Genomic DNA, 6,489 nt, shown 5'->3' with positions numbered 1-6,489 from the left:
TGTCTCTTATCTGTTCTGCCTCTTGAGCATCCTGTGCTGGTGTACAGCGAGGTGTCACTGGTTTCCTGTGTTTCCTTTGGATCTAATAATGTGATACTTGCCATACTCCGTGGGATCCCGCTGAACTGCGGTCTCCAGAGTTTCCCCTGCCCCCAGGCCTTTTCCTCCTGCATGTCCTTAAGCATTTCTGGAAGGTGAGGGAATCTGGTTTGTTTTTTTGTCACCATACTGCAGTATGCAGTATTCAGGGAGGCTGCTCTCCTGGATATCTGCCTGTCACGATAGGGTAGATATCCAGGAGAGTGTACTTGCTTTATTGGATAGGGCACCATGCAAAATGTGTGGGGTCATTGAATATTATGCCTTCTCATAGGCGGTGACCAGAGCAGTGGCCCACTACTGCTAATGTTGTTGGGAGTCCTCCAAATTATCATGCATTTTTTATTAGAGATTCTCTTGTCTTTCCCTTCCACACTGGGCTGTGACATAAGGGAATAGGCAGTGCTGGGTTCATTAGAAGATAATGAGTTAGTAACTCTATATGCCCTTCCTCATCTATTCCCCTATGGCTTGTCAGAAGGTATTTTCCTAGTATAAGGACTTTTTTATTGATGTTGTTTTTCTAACGATTCCCTTCATTTCTGAGGTGGTAAACTGCATGGATTACCTTTAAGAAAAGGAAAGGAAAAATGAAATGAACAAGAAATCGAAACAGAAAACTGATAGATCATGACATTTAAAAAATGTTATTCTGTTTTTCTAGTTATACTATCCAGTCTATTGACTCTGTCTATTCTTTTGTTTAATTTTGGCCCTAGTGAAACTCTTTTGCCAGATAAAAACAGCACAACAAAGCAGTTAAGATCATGGACTCTGGAATCAGATAGAATTAGATATCAGCACCATCACTGTATGTTTTAGCTATGTGACCTTGGAAAAGCCATTTGAATTATTTCAGACTGTTACTTCAATGGAAAAATTAAAATAATAATAATTCTTACCTCATAAATATATTATGAGAATTAAATAAAATAATGTAATGGCACTGGCTTAGCACAGTCCCTGGTTTTGAGTAAATACTGAATAGATCATTGAAGGATTGATGTCATTATAATAATAATGGACAGTAATTGTGGCAGTAATAGTAGTAGCAGAAGGAGAAGGAGGAGGAGGAAGAGAAGGAAAAAGGATAGGAGGAGGCAAACAGAACGAGGACAACTAGAAGAAAATAGTTAAGATAATAGAAAATACATATTTCAAATGCCTTTACCAAATCAAATATTAATTTATAAGAGAAAGTTATAAAGATCTTTCTACTTTACCTACAAAGTTTTGCTTATTCTAGATTCACATATTTCATTGATTGACCTTTATTTTCTTTCATTTTTTACTTAATGTCTAATGAGTTTACTTCATAACTTTTTCAACATGAATAAAATGAAAACATTGATCATAGAATTGGGGGAAGAAATATTCCTCTACCCTTCCAGGTTCTTCTGGTTGGTCTAAGAAACTAAATTAACTTCATAAGTACGAGAATCCCATATACATGAGAGGTTTAGAGACAAAAAGGTAAAATGAGGTATATATGCCATCGCGAGTTAAGAAATGGGATAAGGGCCTGAGGCTTCAGAAGGGAGAAGGGTAATTCACAGGATGACAAGTAGAGCAGATGTTCAGTAATTAGAGGTTTGCCCTGCCATACAGACATGTCATAAAAATTCATTTCTGGTAATAACTCTTATTATGGACAAGGCCCCCAATTTAAATTCTTTAAGGGAGAGGTAAAAGTTTCTCTTGAGCCTGCAGGATCTCAATGGCCTTTAGCTCAAAATATTCCACATGCCAAAGTGACACGTCCGGGGGAGGCGTTCTCTGAACCCCTTCAAAATTTGGCATTTCATTTATTTGTCATCATCAAATCAATATTTGTATGTCTTTTATGGCTTATTAAAAATCATCATCGTCAAAGAATACATGCAAATCAGAGGATGTCAGCACCACATTTTTGTGTTGCTCATTTATCAGAAAATTTACATGCATTTGGGGGAAGCAGAGTTTGTCAACTTAAACCATTGCAATATAATGAGTAGAGGCAACTGACGTTAGTCTTCTGCTCACCCACTCTTGATATTTTTTGATTATATGTAGCCAGCTATACTGTTGTCAACTGCTCATCTAACTCAACACGAGGAACACTGCATACTCTATTAGCTGTTGCCAACCTTCTCTGTGGTTTAGGACACAATAGTTGCTCTTCTGACCTTGCTTCTGATTAGGGCAATTACAGCCACCTAGGTTCTGATGAATAAGTGCTGCCACCTAGTCTCTGCTGTTGTGAAGGCTATGACACGTCAATCCGAGGGAGTGCAGTTCCATTAGAGTATCTCCTACTGTCACCTCCAGTTTATCTGTGTCATCCTGCTCCATCCCTAACTAGGGTCAAGTGTCAGCGTGGCCTGATTGAGTAATGCTGTCCTGCTAAGGGAGAAGAAGGAAGAATTATTTACGAGAAAAGGTGTAGAAACAGAGAAAACATACCTAGAATTGGATATTGAGACTATTAGAATAGGGGGTCATAGGTAGATTATAAGGCTGGTTAAGGGAGATTTTTGTTAATATACTAGCACACACATGTCTCAGAATTTATGCCCTGGCAAGGTTCCCTGGAACTTGGAAAACAACAATGGCATACATAAAATAAGGTGGAGAAACTAGCACTGGCTAGTCAGAGTGTTGAGAAATGAATGAAATGGCACATAGAAGTGGACATAATAAAACTGATCTATTATGTAAGACCCAAGATCCACCAGATGATCTTATGCCTCAGGTTAGTTGGGAGGGCGGAGAAGGTCCAGAGACTCTCCAGTTACTGAGGTAATAAGGTATGCACGGGCAATACAGAGTGAAAGTTACAACATATTATACTACTTTAAGGCAAAGGAGCTGAGATTTTCCACTCTTCCAACTCATCAGCCATTGATTGGCTAAGAGCTGCCCCCTGAAGCGATATGAATTCCCGGGTACTTCTAGTTTTCTGTAAATATAGACAAGCTCTAATAGCTTGAGGATAGTCCTCTGAAGAATAGTTGCAGGTACAAGCCTTTGAAAGCAGAAGCTCCCCAAAGCCAAGAAGTATACAGAAATTCTGAAAGGACTTTGAGGAGATCTGGGAAGAGCTCTGAGGTCACTACTGGGTTTAAAATATTCATAAATCAAAAAATAATTGACAAATGTCCATATTGAAGCTCCTATTACTCAATAAACTTTAGCACTTCCCCAATTCTGCAATTAAAACTTGGGAAATAGCACAATGTAAATAATACAATTTCCAATTCATAAAAATGAGGCTTTCAATAACAAATTTGCCAACTAAAAGCTATGTGACCTTGGGAAAGTCATTTAATCTTTCTGATTCTTAGTTCGTTTATCTTTTAAATATTAATATTAATACTTACTTTATTCAATAAATAAATAAATTAGTATTTTATTCAGTTATTTACTAAAATTATATGACATGACACTTCTAAATGATGTTGACATTTACAGAACTAAAATAAAAGAGCAACAGGTATTTTCTTTCTTCCTTTGTCTTTCTTCACATCTGTTTATTGAATGAATGAAGACAGTCAAGTAGGAAATTGCCTTCCCTTGAAAACACTGGAGAATTATTGGGACATGTAAATAATATTTAATGAAATATTATGATAAATCATTCCAGGCCAATGGCCTTCTCATTAATTGCAAGGCACAGCCCTTACAAGAGAGTATAGTAAGCCCCCAATAAACACTTTTTCATTAAGATAGCAGTAACCTTTTTAGGGTTAATGAATGTGCCAACTCAAATGTCTCCTATTAAAGATGCTGTGAATCATGCTTTCTCCTAAGTTTCCTTGGTATACAACTTGTGACCAATGAACAACTCCAGAGATATGTTAATACATTAGTGAATAATCATTGAATGACCAAAATGAGCAAGAGAATATTTGTAGATTAGATAAATTGACAGTGGGTGTATTTTGATTGCTGAGTTACTGTAACCAACAAGGCTTGATTAATGAGCACACCCTCATGACACACCACATGGTATGTTCTCTGCTTTGCTTTGTTGAACAGCAAGATCAGTGATTTAGGTGAAGATAAAATAGACATACTTATCAAATTTACCAAAGGCCCACACTATGTGGTGACAAGATAAATACCCAAACAGAAGCTAGGTAGTGTCCCCTCAGAATTATTTAAAATGAATTGCTAAAGTCCTTTCCCAATACCCAAACAGAAGCTAGGTAGTGTCCCCTCAGAATTATTTAAAATGAATTGCTAAAGTCCTTTCCATCTCTCAAGGGTACATTATTCAATTTAACTAGCTATCATTTTCAATAGCTTTATTTTATTCTAGAGCCTCCTCCTCACAACTAACCATTTATAAATATACCTTGCTCTCTTTTGTTCTTTTCTAAGGCTTCTTATTTTTCTTCTCATCTACCTGTACTCTCTCTTCTTTAGGGATTTTAGAGGGAACTTGTTAAAGCCATATCTTTATTTTGCTCACTTCAGTGCTATAAACTGCTTATCTACTATTTCCAGCAACATGTTGACTTGAGGGAGTCGAAAGTCCTCAGATAAGTCTTATTTATCTAATGAATCTTACTTGGAGTTGAGTGGTTATTAAATACACTTTGATATGAATTCATAGATAACTTTCTCTGTGTATAAATCTTATGTGAATTCCCCAAGGAGAAGGAATGTGTACTTTATCTCTAGGTCAACAACATCTAGAATAATATTAATAATAACAGCTAACACATTAAGCACTTATTGTCTATTAAACACAACTCATTTATCCTCATAGTTCTATAAAGTATGTGCTATTGTTATCAACACTGTACAGACGAAGAGATTGAGTGAGCATTCAATAAATGTCTTTTAAAATCATTATCTAATCTTATGCCATTAAGGAAGGCTGACCTATATCCGTCGGTATACTAAAAAATATTTTTATGGCTTAATTTGGAAGCGACTGAGAATACCTTCTCACTAGTCTGTAATTGCCACCACTTGGCAATATATTCCTTATTATAATTATACTCACTCATCCAGATTCGTCTTTAAAAAGAAAATACTCATTGGTTTGTTTAATTATGGGTCATAATTTACTAGTGGGACTCAGTCATGGCAGTGAAATTATGACATGATAGTACTTGTGCATCAAAAAGAAGGGAAAGTGGATTTGATAGAAGGTAGAATGGCATGATTTTCAGGAACATGTCTGCTTGTTATGTAGAAAGATAACTGAATTTTGCTACCTGTGGAAAAGTCTTCCTTCTCAATAAAAGATAAAACACAGAGTCTTCTATCAGTTTCCTAGTACTTTCCTTTTAGAATGATACTGACTCAGATTCTCTGGGAATTTCCAGTTGGATGACTGGTGTTCGCAGGCACATGTCTGTCTCTTGCTGAAAGTGTTATAGTCATTACGCATTGTACTGTGATTCCAGCTGGAAGGGGAATTGACAGCTTCCACAGAGGCTTAGCCAGATGTCTCAGATGTTTAGCCATTCATTTCAAACACCTGCATTTCTAAGGCATCCACCTGCATCCTCAATATTAACACCGAAGTTCATTTTTATTTGATTATTAGTAAGTAGAGTTGATAGACCATCCAGGAAAAGCCAAATTAAGTACACTTACCTGAATATCTAAGCAAAACTAGTGCATTTGAAAATTTTTTAAAAAGTACGTATGATTTTGATATGTCTTTGACTTCTGTATTCTACTGCTTTAATCTTAGAGTAGTTTTTCATGATAATTTTGAAGGTTAATAGACATGGTATTATTGTTCAAATACTTGTATTAGTAGAATTCAAGAATTACACTTCTAAATTTTGAATGAAATATTTGTATTTTATATATTCAGTATTTATATTACAATTGACAGATAAAGTTAGAGTGCTTTGCTCTTTTTTGCTCTTTGCTTAAAGTTAACATATTTTAAAATAATTCTTAATAATTTATTTTATCACTGTCAAGATTCTACTGCATCTCCTCTTTCAGATATTCCTTTTTAGGAAACATTGTGGAAAAATGCAAAATTGATGTTGCATTATCCCTGGACACTCCAGTGTGAATCTGCCAAGGATGAGAACGTTGGCCTAGATGTTTATCACACAACCCTGCAAAGCTGGAAATCAGCACTCACACAACTCTACTACCCAATCAACAAACTGCATGCAGATCTCACCAATTCTCCCAACAATGTCTCTTTTCCTTTTCTGGTCCAGGGTCCTGTCCAAGAGCATGTGCTGCATTCACTCGCTGTGTCTTTTCAGGTTCCATTAGTCTATAGTTGCTCACTTCTTCCATATCCCTGCTATTTTTACAGTATAAAAAGTTCTCAACCTGTGTCCACCCAATGTTTCCTTATTACCAGACTTATATCATGCATTCTCTTTATGTCAGTGTCTACCAAACATCTCCACCATAAGTCAT

The sequence above is a fragment of the Diceros bicornis genome, chromosome 11, assembly GCF_020826845.1.
Source record: "Diceros bicornis minor isolate mBicDic1 chromosome 11, mDicBic1.mat.cur, whole genome shotgun sequence".
Lineage (NCBI taxonomy): Eukaryota > Metazoa > Chordata > Mammalia > Perissodactyla > Rhinocerotidae > Diceros > Diceros bicornis.
Note: the sequence above shows the minus strand (reverse complement) of the source record.